Genomic DNA, 17,995 nt, shown 5'->3' on the forward strand with positions numbered 1-17,995 from the left:
TGTCCCTGCGAGTTGGCACGTCTGCAGTTCCCAGGTGTCTCCTGAGAACAATGCCACAGTCGCCAGCTTTTGTCCCAGTGGAATGCGGTATCCAGCACGTCGCTGTCTTTCCATTTCCTGTGTCCATTCGGCATGTCTCTCTCTCTCGGGTCATTGACCCCCCTTTCACTAGGGCTCTTGCAATTCTCACAAAGGAGGGGGCTGGTATCATAACACCGTAAAGTGGCCTTCATTGTCTCCCTCCCGACTGGAAGAGCCCTGGGCTGGCCCAGCGCCCACTGGGAACGCAGGTTGGAGATTTTCTCGGTTTGGGGGGGAATTCATTGCCGCCATGAGGCATGTGTTTCATCACCCCGCAGGAGCCAGCCAAGCTTCAGACCACCTGATGAAGATGGGACAGAGCGGGAGGCTCCGTGCTGACCACTAGATGGAATTTTGGACCTTGGCCCAGGAGAGTGGCTGGAACGGGGAGGCCTTGACCTCGTTGTATTGCTGTGGACCCTGGGACTAACTGAAGGATGCTCTTGCCTTGGGACAGCCAGCTGAGAACTCGAGGTTTCTCATCCATCAGTCCAGCCATCTCCATACGTGCCTGGCAGAGTCTCAGTGGGTCCACTTCAGGAGGTGGAAGAGAGCTGATCTGATATGTTGACTATATTCAGGAGGCCAAGAGGCTGAATTCCAGGCAGAGCAGGTGGTCTTTATTTTTTTTTTAAATCAGTTTAATTTTATCTTGACCTGTCAACCAGGATCTAAGAATCAGAAACCTGATGCCCTGTCCTGCCAGTTTGATGAACTGGAGCAAGAGGTGCAGCCTACCATCATTTTGCCCCAAGCTGGGGTGGTAGCGCCAATTTGTTGGGGAATTGACTCTTGTTCACAATGCCCATGCACAAGGGGAGATTCCTGAGGACGGTCCTTCAGGTTGGCTGTTTGTCCCAAATTCCGTCCAGTCCCAGGTACTGCAATGGGGACATTCTTCAAGAATGACTGCACATCCAGGGATTTCCAGACCCTCGAGTTTATCAAGGGGAGGTTTTATTGGCCTGGAATGATGAGAGAAGTTCAGCAGTATTTGCAGGCATGCAAAGTGTGCAGCTGGAACAAGGAGCCCCATACCCAACTTCAAGGGCTCTTCCCTCTCCTATCATTTCAAGGTGACCTTGGGCACACATTCCCATGGACTTTGTCACAGGTCTCCTGCCATCCAAGGAGAAGTTGGTCATCATGATTGTCAATTGGTTTTCAAAAGCCTGCAAGTTCATTGCCTATGAGAAGCTACCTTCTGTGGTGGAGATGGCCAGAACTGTTCTGGACAAGGTCTTCAGGGTCCATGGATTTTCAGTGGATGTTGTCTTGGTTAGTGGTCCACAATTCTCACCACATTTTTGGAAGGCTTTCTGTAAACTGATAGAGGCAAGCCTTTCCACTGAGTTTCACCTGTGAACCAGTCAAGTTTAGAATGCACCGGAGATGTCTGGCCTCGGAAAGACGTGATGGGTGGTGTGACCATTCATCAGGTCCTTGAAGTGGGTAGAGATTGCCCACAACATCTTACAGAACTTGGCGCAAGGGATGTCACCATTTGAGTGTCAGTTTGGTTATCCTCAGCTTTTCTTTCTGGAACAAGAAGCCTGCGGCAGAAGGTCTTGTCCAACACTGCAGGGAGAACTGCATGAGGGCAAGAGATTTTACTGGCCTTTCCACGGAGAGCGGAGTTAAAGGCAAACTGAAGGAGAAGTCTGGGACCTGTGTTACAGCGTGGGCAACAGTCTGGCGATTAGCTCATCATTTGCCTCTCCAAGTGGAATCCAAAAAGTTCGCAGCCAAGTTTATTGGTCCCTTTTAAGATTCAGAGGAAAGTAAACCAGGTGTCTTACACATTCTAGCTCCCCAAGACCCTAAAGATCAACTCCACCTTCCATATCTCCAAATTAAAACCTGTCTGCACCAGCCCCACCACCATCAACCCTGCTGATGGGGATGGTGTCCTGTTACGAGATGCTCCCAACCATGCCAGTTTATGAGATTGTAAACATTCTAATTCTCTGGAGTACGGATAGCTGATGCATCCTCTTTGAGGGTTTAGGATGTCCCTGCTAAATGACGAACATGTTTTTTTTGTAATTTATTTTTTTTATTGAAGTTCATCATCAAACAAACATTTCCATAAGATGTATTTCAGACATTGTACATATATATCATATAATCATATATATCACAAATCTCCACAAAGTATTTATGAGGTATACACTTATAGAAAAGAGTGGAAAGAAAAAGCCATTTTTCCCAGTATGAATCAAATTGTTCCCGCTTATGATTAACAGATGCTGTTACCTTCTCCATTTTGTAAATGTCCATTGTAATTTCCATCCATGCATTTAAAGTTGGGCTCTCCTGTGATAACCAATTCCTAGTAAGGGTCTTTTCACCAGCCACCAACAGTATATTCTTTAAATATTTATCTCTTTTCAACCATTCTTGAGGTATATATCCAAAATATATGGTCTTACTCTCTAAGGGTATTTCATATTTAAAGATGTCTTGTAGGGCATTGTGTATCCCCCTCCAATAATTTTTGATAACAAGGCAGTCCCAAAAAATATGATAATGATTTGCATTTTGATTTCCACAATTTCTCCAGAAAACACGGAGGTTACTATCATAATGGGATTTCTGAGAGGGTGTAATAAAATATCAAGTTTTTCCATCCAAACTCCCTCCATTTCTGTGAACTGGTACACTTCCATTGATACCTCCATATTGTTGTCCATTCTTCCTCAGATATAATTATCCCGCCTTCCTTCTTCCATTTTGTTTTAATGCATGAAGTCAAATGTGTTTTAAGATTTGACAACCCCTTATACATGCTTGAAATGATTCTACTACCATTATCTGAATTATATGCTTTTCTAAAGAGCTCTATCAAGCATGTACTTGCCTTGGTTACATTTTTAAGCATCTTATTAATATATTGTCGCATCTGTAAATACCGATAAAAATCCTGTTTTTCTAATAAGTGTTTCTCTTTAATCATTTCAAAACTGAACAGTGTTCCTTCTTTCATTGTGTTGCAAAGAACTGTTATTCCTTTAGCTGTCCAGTCCTTAAATCTAGCATCCAATTTATTTGGTGTAAAATCCGAGTCATATGCACACCATTTAAGAATTGCAATATCTCCCCCTAGATTATATTCTTTTATAGTAGTTTTCCATATTTTAAGAGTCAGTTTCACCCATGGGTTATCAATAGTATTTATGTACCTTTACAGGTTGTTATCAGCCAAAATTGCTTGTCTGGGGATGGGAAGTACCCGCTCCTCAATGTTTTTCCATTGAGCGTCATATGATGGGTTGCACCAACATATCACAGCTCTCAACTGTGCTGCAAAATAATAATCTCTAAGAGAAGGTAGGCCCCAACTCCCCTTTCCCTTTGCTAATTGCAAAGTTTTGAGACGAACTCTAGGCCATTTACTCTGCCAAATATACATTGATAGCATCTTGTTCCATTCATTGAATCGATTTTGATTAATCTCTATTGGTAGGGTCTGAAAGCGATATAACAGTCTGGGCAGTATATTCATTTTAATAGACTCAATCCTTGAACTGAGACTGAAAAAAGGAATCAGGTTCCATCTTGCCACATCTTCCTTAATTTTTTTATATAAAGGCTGATAATTACATTCTGATAATTTTGCCAAATCTTTTGGCATAATGATGCCCAAATATTTGAAAGACTCTGTGTGCTATGCCCAGGGGTATCAACTTTCAATTTTGCTTGATGGGCTATAGTAATATGAAAGTAATTGGGATTTATCTATGTTGATCTTGTATCCTGATAATTGACCAATTTGTTCAAAGGATTGCATCAATTTAGTTAAATAGTATGTTGTTTGCCCTAGATAGATCAAAATGTCATCTGCATAACAAGCCAATTTATGCTCTGTTCCTTTAATAGTAATTCCCCTGATATCTTCATTTTGTCTGATGTATTGAGCTAATGGTTCCAGATATAACACGAAGGGTAGCGGTGACCATGCACAACCCTGTCTCGTGCCCCTTTCTAGGGTAGGACTATTTGATAAATATCCATTGATTTTAATCCTAGCAGTAGGATTGTCATATAATGTCTGTATAGTTTTAATAATTGTGTCTTGGAAACCAAATCTCTCTGTAAAACTCTGTAAAGAAAATTCCAATTAACCGAATCAAATGCTTTTTCAGCATCCATGCTTATCACTATTGCTTTGATTTTTTTTGTATATGATCCATAATGTGAAGTGTCCTTCGTATATTGTCTTGTGTCTGGCGTTGTCGTATAAAACCTGTCTGATCGTTATGTATCAGTATGGGTAGAAACTCCTCTAATCGTTTGGCCATGATGGAGGTAAATAATCTATAATCTACATTAAGAATGGATATTGGTCTAAATGACCCGCATTCCATTTTATCCTTGCCTTCTTTCAGTATAGCTGAGATTATCGCTTCCTTCCAACTGGGTGGCATTTGTGCCTTTTTTAGAGCCCAGTTCAGTGTGGTAGTAAAACAGGAATTAATTCATTTTTAAATTCTTTATACCACTCTGCCGTTTACACATCTGATCCTGGTGACTTGCTTAATTTAAGCCTACTAATTGCAGCTTTTAATTCAACTTCAGTTATGTCAGCAGTCATCGTTCTATTTTGTTCTTCGCTTAAAGTGGGTAACTCTAGAGAATTCAAGAAGGTGTCAATTTGGGTTATGCTTCCCTCTGGAACTTTGAAATATAGAGTTTTGTAAAACACTTCAAAAGCTTCTTGAATTTCACTTAGCTTATTTTTTTTATCATTTTCGTTCTTGGGTCCCTAATTCTCTGAATTGTATTTTCTGCTATCTTTTTTTTTCAGTTTCCACGCCAGTATTTTCATAGATTTCGATCCACTTTCATAATGTCTCTGTTTCAGAAACATTAAGTTTTTCCTGATTTCTTGCATAGCCAAACTATTTATTTCATTCTTAATTCTTTTAATTTCCCCTAATGTATCCTGTGCCAAATTCAATTATTGTTTTTTCTCTAGTTCCTTCAGCCTATTTTGTAATTCCTCTAATGTTTTATTCCTTATTTTTTCTTATATGAAGATATCGCTATAATTTTTCCTCTTAAGACTGCCTTCAGAGTATCTCATAAAATGGGAGGTGAAACCTCTCCATTATCATTAAATTCTAAGCAGAGACCAATTTCTTTTTTAATTTGTTCCTTGAAGTATGGATCATTGAGTAGACTTGAATTTAGTTTCCAAATAGTAGTCTTTGGTTGTAGGTCAAAATCAACAAATAAATATATAGGTGCATGGTCACTTACATCTATTGTCCCAATTCCACAGGTGTTTATTTTGTCTTTGTCTTTTCCAAATGTTATGAAATAGTCTATTCTTGTATATACAGAATGGGGAGCTGAAGAATGAGTGTAATCCCTTCTGTCGGGGAAAAGGTCCCACCATATATCAATTAAACCAACATCCTCAAAAAGTGTATTAACTTCCTTATGTAAAGATTTTGTTTCATAGGTTTTTCTATTGGAAGAGTCTAAGTTTGGTTGTAATTGTAAATTTAAGTCTCCCCCACATATCAGGAGACCTTCTGGTTCCGTTACCATAATATCAGTAATTTTCTGAAAGAAACCAGTATCACTTCCCGGGGGTGCGTAGATATTCAATAGAGTAACTGAATTTCCGTCTATATTCCCCCTTACCAGAATATATCTGCCTTCTTTATCTCCCATTTCGAATACTTTTTCAAAATTTAGCTTACTTGAGATAAGAATAGCAACTCCTCTCCTATGTCCTGATTTATATGAGGAGAAAAGCAGATTAGTGAAGCCCATTCTCTTTATTTTTTTTTAATGCTCATTATCACTTAAATGAGTTTCCTGTAAATATACTACATGGGCTTGTTCTTTTTTTCATTTTGGATAAAATTCTCTTACATTTGATTGGATTTAATAGCCATTGACATTAAAAGAAATGAATTTTACCTCGTCCTTAGCCATCTGTATTTATCTGTCAATGTATCATTGAAATTAGAATAAAACTTAATTGATCTACTCCCTGAACAAATAAGAACCAAGAAACGCAAATAATAACAAAAATGGTAATGAACGTGTGATTCCAAGGCTGAGGTCTCTAGTAGATGACCCTGCATTGAGCTAGAGGAAATGTCTAGCTGTGAGGGATAACCCCTCCTACTTGTGAGTTGAGGTCCCCCATTGCAGTATTCATAAAAGTCAGTGAACAAATCCATTACACAGAAAAGATTTCCCTGTGTACTCCTCACATATATATATGTGTGTGTGCGTATATATACATACATATATATATATACACACACATTACATACACATATGCACACATATATATATTCTCATTTTGGTGGGGAAAAAGGAGTAAGTGAGCGAATAAAGAATAACAACTAAGTAATATAAAATCCACATTATAATAAGTATTTCTCGAGATAGGTATATCACCGTGTACTTTTGCTTCTGTTTAGCTTCTCAACATTTTAAAAGTTAACCAAACCTTATGGCTCTTCTGAAGGGGGTGAGGACTGTCTTTGGGGAAACTCCCGGTCTCTTAATGATATATTTCTCTCAGCCTCCTCCCGTCTCCTGCCTTCTCAATTCTCGCACTATTTCCCAAGCAGAGCGGAATAATTCCTCAGCCAGGCTTTCCCTCGTTTTGGTCACACTGACAGGCAACCCTCTGGCCTTCAAGTCTGTAGTCGCCTCTTCCACTGTCTGGTACAACTGTGTCCTGTTGTCATAAAACACTTGAAGTTTAGCAAGGTACGGAGTTTGAAATCTAATCTTTTTTTGCTTTAGTACTCGCTTTACTTCAGAGTATTCTTTGCGTTTCTGCAAGACCATGGGGGGGGTAATCTTGGTCGAAATATATTAATTTATCATCGAAAAACACTCTCTTCTTACCCCAGGCCCTTCGTATAATCTCCACCTTAGTGCTGTACTGAAGGAATTTTATTATTATTGAGCGTGGCTTTCTATCCCGGGTAGGTTTAGGGATGAGTGCACGATGGGCTCTTTCGACTTCCAGCTCCATAGCCGAGGGAAGATCCAACGTGTCCCACAGTAACTTTCTGACAAACTCTGTCACAGACAACCCCTCCGCTCCTTCGGGAACGTTGTAGATTCTGATATTTTTCCGCCGTGATCTTCCCTCCAGGTCAAGCAATTTACCTTCTTGGTGATGTAATATTTTTATTGTCTTACTTAGTATCCGTTCCACGTTTTGAATGCAATCTTCCACCTTCTCAATTCGAGTCTCTGCCACCGCTATTTTTTGATTGATGCTGGTGAGCTCTGACTTAATACCACGGATCTGCTGCTCTATTTCTTTACAGAACTCCCTTATCTCTTTCAGGATTTCGATCATATTCGCCGCTTCGCCTGAACGAGGCCCAGCGTCCGCCTCACTAGCACGCGGTCGGGTAGGAGAGCCGCTCGCTGCACTCCTCTCGGCCGCAGGCTCCGCAGTGTCGCTTTTTTTATTTCCATTCTTTTTCCCCATTCTTGCCCCTCTTCCCAGTTGAAATATTTTTTGAAAAATATTATATTTGATGGGTTAATGGGGCTTAATACGCATTTTTCTGGAGGAGCTAGTGACTTAAGCTGCCATTCTCAACAATGACATCACTGGAAAACCGACGATCATGTTTTTGGTATCAATAATTCAGTATTTAAGGAACATCTGAACATGGATTCAGTGCTTTTAGTATTTTCATCTAGCATTTGTTTTGTGTTCAGTTCCTGATCCAGTTTGACACTGTGTCTTGATCCTTGCTTCGGATACTCCAGCATTTGGGTCCAAGCCATCCTCGTTAAGGACTGCCGTCACAAAAGATATCTGCCTGAGAAACTAAAATTCTTTGAAAAAGCAAATGCTTCATTTGGTAATCAACTCGGAAAATTAAGCATGACATTGCTTATTGTCAGAATTATTTGCAAAGTTTTATTAAATTAATCTTCAATTGCAAAGTAATTATGTGAATCTTAAATGTCAAATAGTTCATCCCCAAATTTCTGTCCAAGTTGACCCTATTTAATTGACGCATTGACTTCTGAGTTGGAAGAGAAAGGAAGAATATCAGATAGTGGTCTTCAGGTGTACTGTGCCCACCTGCATGAGCTACATAAAGGCATATCAGAGAGATGTCAGGATCTTCTCACGATCCAAATTCCAGATTGGGTAATGATTGAATTCCTGAACACTTGTAATGAAGGTTGGAGGAAAAACTGATCTTGCTACAAAATGACTTTGAGCTGAAGCAGAGGTTCAAAAAATTATATCAAGGCTTTTGGGTGAAGAAAGAAATCTCTGAACAGTATCCTGCGCTGTGGAAAAAAGTCAAGATGTTCTTTATTTCCTTTCCAATATCATATTTAGTGGAGTGCTGTTTCAGTGCAGTCACCCAACTTCTTTCAACGCAATGAAACAGACTCCAATTGACTGAACATGGGCCTCTGAGATTCCTGAGTGACATTCAGCCTGATGTTGAGAAGCTGATAACACTGCAGCAAGCCCATCCGTCTCACTGAAAGGTGAAAACGCAATGAAGTAGTGAATAGTTGGGTAGCAAAATTGTTACTGAAAATGGATTTTACTGTAATAAAATAATTTTGTTTGTAGCTTTATGTGCAGTACTATGCAAAAGTCTTAAACACCTATATAGCTATGGTGCCTAAGACTTTTGCACAGTACTGTAGTAATTTTATGTATTGCATTGTACTGCTACCGCAAAAAAAATCATGACGTGTGAATGATAATAAACCTGATTTTCTGATGTGTGTCTCTATTGTAGACTGAGCATGAGAAGGGAGCAGGAAATTATGATTGGGGAGTGAGGAAGGAGCAGAGAGCAAGAGATCCATTCTGTAATGATCAATAAACTGAATTGTTTGAAATCAGATTACCTTGTCTGGTGTTTCAGGGCTGGGTGTGTCGGCATCCATACCACCGCTTGCTCCTGGCATTCCTTCTCTGCCACCTGTTCCACACGCCTCCCACAGTGCTCCACCCTTGCCATTCCCAACATCCTTTGCTCTCGCCAGATTGACAAACTTGTTTTCCACTCCATATTGACACATACAGGTTCAAGATGGCGGCGCGTTGCAGTTTGCAGTGGCCTCTCCGGAGTTGATATCTGTTATTTGTCAAGTGGGGTGTCATGCAAAATCCTAATCTGATGAAAAACGGACGTTGGAGCGCAGAGGAACATCTGGAAATCTCCAGGAAGGCCTTCTTCGTTGCTGCTGCTGTTGTGAGGTCCAGGTCTCTGCTGGGAAGAACAGGCCCCCAGTCCTCGGGGGTCACATGGCCGGTGGCGGGGGCGTAGTAGTGCGCTCGGCAGAAGATGGTGCTCAGAGAGGCTGTGCTGGAGGCTTGGAGGTTCGACGGACTCGGAGTCCGCTGTGGTCGGGGTGCTTTCACAGTGTGCTGCGTCTGCGAGACTGGGTCCGGCGGTTCGTGGAAGTCCATAGCTGAGGTATTCTCTTCTGCCGCTTGCGAGGGATGACGAATCTATCGGGACCCTGAGGACTTGTGGAAACAATGTGGTGGTTTCTTTCGAACTTACAGTCTTTTAACATCTTTGGACTATTTTTACTGTGCCCGTGGTCTGTTTTTTTTATCAGTTATGGTATTGTTTGCACTTTTGTAAGTATATGTTGTAACTATGTGGTTTTGTGTAGGTCTTGTAGCTTTAGTTTTTGGCTTGTTGGGTGGTAGAGTTGGTCTCCTGACTTGGTGTGTCTGGGTATTCTTGTTTTGTCTGGTGGGTGTGGAGCTCCTTTCCAGGAAACTCACTAAGATGGTAGCGTGATATTAATATGCAGCAGCCTCTCCGAACTCTGGATTTGGGGATTGCCAAATGTTATGTGGATTTTCTGGTGTAGTCTGTTTTGTCGTGTGCTTTTGTGATATCACTCTGGAGGAACGTTGTTTCACTTTTTAACTGCATTGCAGTTGTGGTTTCTAAATGACAACAAACTGAAATTCAATTCAATTCAATACAGTACTGAGCAAAAGTCTTAGATAATCTTTCCATGCTGGTAAATCCAAGCCTTGATTTTACCCAGCAGCCCTGACTAGTCCACAGCAGTCAACCATTGCTGCGGCTTTTCCCTAGCTAAGTCCTTCAGTGAGCTGTTAAACATCTTGCCAAGGCACTTTACTGGCTTCTCTGATAGGCTTGGAATTTGGGCGTCTCCCAGGTTAAAGCAGAATTTGTCAGCCACCTTTCCTCTCTTGAGTATCAAAGATCTGGATTTCTTAGGATTGAAGTTCATCCTTGCCCAAGCGATGAGCTTCTCCATACTCTGGAGGATCCATCTGCATCCTGGCACTGGCATTGTTGTTACAGTCAGGTCATCCACGAGTGCTCTTATAGGTGGTTGACAGACACCAGACCTGGACAATGGGCCTCTGCACTCTACCTCCAATGACTTGGCCAACATGTTCATCGCCAGGGAGAAGATGATCACAGCCACCGTACATCCTGTTATGATCCTTTTCTCAAGGCAATGCCATCAGATGTAACTGTCTCAGAGGTGACTCTTAGACTGAAATTACTGTTGTAGTCCAGAATGAGTTCCCTGGCCCTGATTGGGACATGGAGGTGCTTAAGAGTGACTTCAACCAGCTTAAGCAGTATGGAACCATATACATTTGTAAGGTCCAGCCAGAGCACGGAGAGATCTCACTTGCCTTCTCATGCTTCTCTGATCAACTGAGAGATCACTCCTGTATGCCTTAAGCACCCTGGAGCCCATACCATCCCACCCTTTTGCAGTGAGGTGTCAATATAATGGTTCTTCAGGAGGTACTCCATTAGGCGTCAGGCAATGACACTGAAAAATATCTTTCCCTCAATGCTGAGCAGTGAGATGATTCAAAACGGCTTGATGTTCTTGGAGATCTCTTCCAAAGGAATTCAGGCCCCTGCATGCCCCCAATTCTTGCTCCCAGGTTGTATCTGCATTGGAGTCCTGGAGATGCTGATCAATCAGCTGTCCACTCCACTTTTGTCAAAGAAACTTTTAGTGAGGCTAAATGGATCAGCTATGAAGCAGCCCACTTTCTGGCCCTCTCCCTCCTGCGCCGTCTGTGCAGTCCTGCCCTGAGAAGATCTTCCTCATGATTTAACGAAGCTCCTGCAGCATTCCTTCTCCACCTCAGCTACCTCCTCGAATTTCCATTTAAGTGATCTCAGCTCCTGTCTCAACTGGCTGATCTTGTTGGCCCTCCGATTCTGTCTGCATTCCCCTCCTGAAGTATCTTGTCATCATCATCAAATTGATGCCACTCATCCCCCTTGCTTGCCGGAGACCTCTTCACCCGGCAATGCTCTGATGCTATGGTTGATCTTGGGGTTTTAGGTACATTGGAGTTCTCGATACTGTGGTGTGAGTCTGGGCCTGGCGCCTCCTGCGTCTAACCAGGGGTGATCCCTGTGCATGGTACTCATCTTGGCCTGGTGGATCCTCAGACCATGTGGATTCTTACGAATTTTGCCGCAGACTCATTCCATTCTTGTAGTCGGTTGATCGTTAGCACGTGTCTCCATCCGTAGGTCCATCCGGTCAGTGTTCCCATTCTCCCATCCTCTTGGGCTTCCCTAGGGGTATACTACTTTAGGACATTCTTTAGCTTTGTTTGGAAAATTAATTTTTTTTTGGAGTTCCTTGGTTCCTTTGGTTTTTTTATATGTTCAATTTTGTTAAAGGATTCAAATACTTATGAATGTTTCAGAAATCTCAAATGTGTGTTAATGCTCTGAGAGCCAGCCATGGGCAGGTTTTGATTCACCGTGAAGGGCTTCTGTCTATTGCTCTTGGATATTCCCATGGGAAGGGTTGCTCTGGAGTAAATGCATGGGAACCCATTGCTTAGTACGACAATGCATCTGTTGGGGCTCCGTGATAAATGCTTTCCGAGAGTTATTCAGCTCAGGGCTGAATAACTATCTTTGTCAATCACCTCTGCCCAACCAGTAGTGAGGAAGGGAGAAAGTCCATCACATCCTTAGTGTGGGAGAGCCAAATAACTGCTTAATTTTGAGGCAAGTTGGCAGCATTATTCAGATAGGAAAACCTGTTATAGGCCTACCACCAACACCTACTGCAAGCCTACAGACCCACAGTAACCTTGATGTTACTCCTTTATGCCCTGCCTCCTGGAGGGGCTCCATTTCCTTCTCCTATAGAACTCAACATGTGGAAATATCATTAATTGGTTCCCACATAATAGGTTATCTTCCTTTCTCCATAGATACTGACTGAGTTACTGGATATCTCTCACATTTTGTTTATTATGGTTTCCCACTATCTGTTTCTGTCTTATCTTCAATGGGGCATTAACCTTGCAGTTTTTCAATCAAGTAGAGATGTTCCAGGACCTAGGGGATTTGCATGATCTCATCTAGTGCATCCACTGTTATGTTTTGTAATTTAAAAATATTAAGTTAATTCAAAGAAAGATGTGAGAGTCCAAAAATATGGATGTAGTTCGAGGTTACTTTAAGTGAGGCATGCACATATCACATGGTAGCATGAGGACACATGCAGTTCACATACTCCTACATATAACCCATAATGAATTATTTAAACAAACAGGAAAATTTAATCAAACAACATATAACACAAGATTACTCAAATATTATTGAAATATCAAATACGCAACACTCAACACTCCTCCCTGCTTAGCTATAAACTCCAACTCAATAGAGAACGCATCTCAACTATATACACAGTACACTATATAATACAACTACTATATAAATATCCACAGCATAGTAAATTTTAACTTGTCCCATTCAGGCCTAAAGATTTAATTGATGTTGAGGGTTTCTTACTCTTTTGGGATATTTTCTTTCCTGACTTTGCCTGCAAGTGAGATTTGTGGCTTTGAAAACAATCTCACATACTGGGGTCTCCTCCTTGGTGGTTGTAGGAGAAGACTCTGAGGCTGCAGGAAGTGGTTCTATAGCTCCAGACACCCTTCACTTGATTCTGATTCTTCATACTCACAAAAGCCGGATTTTTGCAACTTTCTTGAAGTTCCTTGAATTCTCTTCCAGCTTAAAACCAAGCCACATTTTGCAACTAACTGCCTAACTAACAGATCAGAAGCTTTCTCAGATACTTACCTATGAAAAGAGTTGTAGCTGGACCACAGCTTTCATCACTTTCATGATTCCTCTGAGGAGTATGGTCCTTGCTTGGTCCAATATGATTTCCAGCCAGAGGCACAGAGGTTGGTACCAACACTTGTTTGTCCTCTGATGGGCAGCAGCTCATGGTGTACGGCATGGTGATAGTTTTGACATCATCCAATACCTTTCTTTCAGTTGGCTTCATTGCAGGGAATGTAGCATGCAAATACTGGATGGATCTCCAATCAAGTTGATGTTGTCTCAGCCAATCATGCCCTCACAATGCTGGTCCTTCTATTTTTACAATGTACAAGCTCAATGTGGCTTGTTGGTTGTTGTATTTCACTGTTATGGATGTCATTCCCACAGGAGTTATCTTTTCTCCAGTATAAAGTTCTTAAAGGATTCTTGCAGGATTTAATTTAGTATCTTTGAAATGCAGTTCAATATCATTTTGTGGAATAACTGAAATAGCTGAACTAGTGTCCAATTCCATTTTATTTAATTTGTCGTTCACTTCTGGTGTAAGCCATATTGCTTGTCTCTTGGTATTTTTCACATTGTAAATCTCAAGTCTACACAGTCATGCGTCACTGTCATCATTATCAGATCTTTCATCAACAGCATGATTAGTGCTCTTTATGAAACTGCAATTTGAATTTTTATCTTTTTCTCTTCCCTGTGCAGTCTATTCATTTTGTCTGCCTGGCATGCTAGTTGTTTGTGTCCTCTTTTTGCATTTTCTGCATTTCTGCACTTTTGCCATTAAATCTGCATTTGTTTGGTATATGTGAGCTACTGTCACAACAGTGACACAATTTACTTAGTCATGCTGGTTTTTGTTTAGATTTTGCAAGTTCACGCTCACTTTCATTTCTGACTGCAACTCAATTGTGTCTCTGTCTGTGGTGTCCATTGAAATAGCGATTTCCACTGCTCTTTTAAATGTAAATTGTGCTTCAGTTAGCAGTCATTTTTGAATGCTTTCTTTTAAGATTCTACAAACTATATGATCTCTCATTATATCATGAAGCCCATTACTGAACTGACAATGCTCAGATAATTCCTTCATTTCAGCCATGTACGCTGAAATGGACTCCCCTTCCTTTTGTATTCAGTGTCCTGCCTCAATGACTACCGTCCCTTTGTACTCACATCCATCATCATGAAGTGTTTCGAGAGGCTCGTCATGAGGCACATCAAGACCCTGCTGCCCCCCTCACTGGACCTCCTGCAGTTTGCGTTCCGTCCCAACCGCTCAACAGACGACACCATTGCCATCACTCTCCACCGGTCCCTAACCCACCTGGACAAAAAAGATACATACGTTCGAATGCTGTTCATCGACTTCAGTTCAGCATTCAACACAATCATCCCTCAGAAACTGATTGGAAAGCTGAGCCTACTCGGCCTGAACACCTCCCTCTGCAACTGGATTGTAGACTTCCTGACTGGGAGACTTCAGTCAGTCTGGATTGGAGGCAGCATCTCCAACACCATCACACTGAGCACGGGGGCTCCCCAGGGTTGCGTGCTCAGTCCACTGCTGTTCACTCTGCTGACCCACGACTGTGCTGCAACACACAGCTCAAACCACATCATCAAGTTCGCTGATGACACGACCGTGGCGGGTCTCATCAGCAAGAACGACGAGTCAGCTTACAGAGAGGAGGTGCAGTGGCTAACAGACTGGTGCAAAGCAAACAACCTGTCTCTGAATGTGAACAAAACAAAAGATATGGTTGTTAACTTCAGGAGGGCATGGAGTGGCCACTCCCCACTGAACATCGATGGCTCCTCGGTAGAGATCGTTAAGAGCACCAAATTTCTTGGTGTTCGCCTGGCGATGAATCTCACCTGGTCCCTCAACACCAGCTCCATAGCAAAGAAAGCCCAGCAGCGTCTCTACTTTTTGCGAAGGCTGAGGAAAGTCCATCTCCCACCCCCCATCCTCATCACATTCTACAGAGGTTGTATTGAGAGCGTCCTGAGCAACTGCATCACTGCCTGGTTCGGAAATTGCACCATCTTGGATCGCAAGACCCTGCAGCGGATAGTGAGGTCAGCTGAGAAGATCATCGGGGTCTCTCTTCCCACCATTACGGACATTTACACTACACGCTGCATCCGCAAGGCAAACAGCATCATGAAGGACCCCACGCACCCCTCATACAATCTCTTCTCCCTCCTGCCATTTGGGAAAAGGCACCGGAGCATTCAGGCTCTCATGACCAGATTATGTAACAGTTTCTTCCCTCAAGCTCTCAGACTCCTCAATACCCGAAGCTTGGACTGACACCAACTTACTGCCCTCTACTCTGCCTATTGTCTTGTTTATTATTTATTGTAATGCTTGCACTTTATGCAGTCCTGGATAGGTCTGTAGTCTAGTGTAGTGTCTTTCTTTCTGTGTTGTTTTCACGTATTTCAGTGTAGTTTTTGTATTGTTTCATGTAGCACCATGGTCCTGAAAAACGTTGTCTCATTTTTACTTTGTACTGTACGAGCAGTTATGGTCGAAATGACAATAAAAAGTGACTTGACTTGACTTGACTTTTGATTCTGCTTATGAAACCTAAAGCCTTCTGCAATCATCAATGGCTTTGATTCTAAGTGTTGCATCACTTTGACAATAGTAGCAAAGCTCATTTCTGCAGGTATGGTTGGAGCAGTCAAACTTTAAAGCACACTGTATGCCTTTAAACCCAATGCACTCAGCAAAATTGGTACCGGCTTCTCATTAGTTATTTTATTTGCTTCAAAATAATGTTCTAATGGCTCAGTATACATGAGCCAATTACCCGTTGTGTAATCAAACTTGACAATCTTTCTGATGTGGCCAACAATTTCTGATCTTCTTTATGATTATTATCACCTGGTACTGTTTCCCCTATTTATGAACCCTGAATTCTTCCGCTTATGGTGGTTTTTTTTTAATGATAGAGTGTCTTCCCTTCTGAAGACTGTCTCTAATGCTGAGATATCTTTTATACTCGCAAGTGCTACCACTGTGTTTTATTTTATTTCAAATGTCTTGCTACATTTAACAGGTCAGTAATCGTCTCAGGTTCGTGTAAGGTTCCTGTAATGTTAACTGCTAAGGCTACCAAAATGGCTTCTCTGTAGTGTTATATAAAATGGCTTCCCTGTAATGTTAAATGATGAGGTAATTTTTTTTGTAGCTGCGATGTTTGGGTTAAAGTTACAGATAACAGGGAACTAACCAATGATGACCTGTTATGCCATAGGTGTCAAACACAAGGCCCGCGGGCCATATCCGGCCCGGCGTACAATTATATCCGGCCCGCGAGATCATTTTAGATAGATCTATTATTTTAATTATTAATGGCCCGGCGATATGAAGCGCTGATAACACGCAAACTACAGATCCCATAATGCAGCGTAACAGCTGCCAATAGGCTACCCGGGAACATTCCCACGTCAAGCGTCTGTTGCTGTATACAACGCTATTCTGAAGTCAAAGCTGCAGTGTAATGGGACACTAAAGGCAAAGTACAACACTGCAGGGCCCGTACAGTTTATTCGCTCCATTCCTGAAGCAATGCCTCAGCTCCGTCTACATGCGGCTCGAACCTTGTGCATGTTTGGTAGCACATATCTGTGTGAGAAGCTTTTCTCAGTGATGAAGATTATCAAAACATCACACAGGAGTCGTCTCACTGATGAACACCTGCAGTCCATCCTGAGAATCTCCACAACACAGAACCTTACACCAAACCTAAACAAACTTATTGCCAAGAAAAGATGCCAAGCATCCAGCTCTGACAAAACAGCATAAGAGCAAAGAAAACTGAGTGTTTTGATTTGTTGTTGTTTTAACTTTTGCTGAAAAGCACAAATTTTATTTATATTTTCAGGGTTTTTTTGCAGCATGCTCATATTTCTAACTTGTATAATACTGACAGGAGATATTTTTATGGAGAGCAAAATATTTAAGTTATTTAAAGTTTGTTTATTTTTTCTGGAATAATATTCCTGTCTGTTTTTATTCCTATTTATGTTCAAAAAATGTTTAGTTTTAGTGTGTTCAATAAATGTTTATCCTGTTCGGCCCGCGACCTAAAGTGTGCTTTGAGTTTTGGCCCCATGTGCAATTGAGTTCGACCTCTGTGTTATGCTATCTTGTATGAGGGGAACGAAAGAGAGTTCACGGTCTTTTCGGCGAGGGAAGCAAGGAGAAAGGGCGAGTGCAGGAGTGGCTGGCGTTTCCCTAATGGTGGATACCGGAATTCGATGGATCGGCTGCGATCAGAGGTTCGGAGGTCGATTGTGGATTGATTGGGAAGGCGTGAGCTCCAACGAATTATATTTTGTGCACAAGACTGATAAACTTACTGATTGGTGCCTTTGTGTTATTTGTTTCTATTAACCACACTACCTAAAAGAGTTATAAAGTGCAATCGTTTAATTGTACATTGTGTACTGTCTGATATTTTACATTGTGGGTTTGTACTAGGAGCATTACAGAGCACCTACGCAAACGTAGACACAGTTTGGTGGGCAGATGGCAGTTTCTCCTAGACGAACATGAGTTGATAAAGCTGAGTGTACATTAGTTTTAAAATACCTCCTCATCAATGCTATGTTTTGTAACTTCAAAACATTCAATTAATTCAAAGAAAAGATACAGGAGTCCAAAAATCCAAGTTTAGTTCGAGTATACTTTAAGTGAGGCTCATGTATCACATGATAGCATGACGTATGAAACTAATGTATTTTTACATATAACCCATAATGAATTATTTATACAAATAAGAATGCTTACTCAAAAA

Source organism: Hemitrygon akajei, chromosome 3 (genome assembly GCF_048418815.1).
Source record: "Hemitrygon akajei chromosome 3, sHemAka1.3, whole genome shotgun sequence".
In the NCBI taxonomy this organism is placed as follows: domain Eukaryota; kingdom Metazoa; phylum Chordata; class Chondrichthyes; order Myliobatiformes; family Dasyatidae; genus Hemitrygon; species Hemitrygon akajei.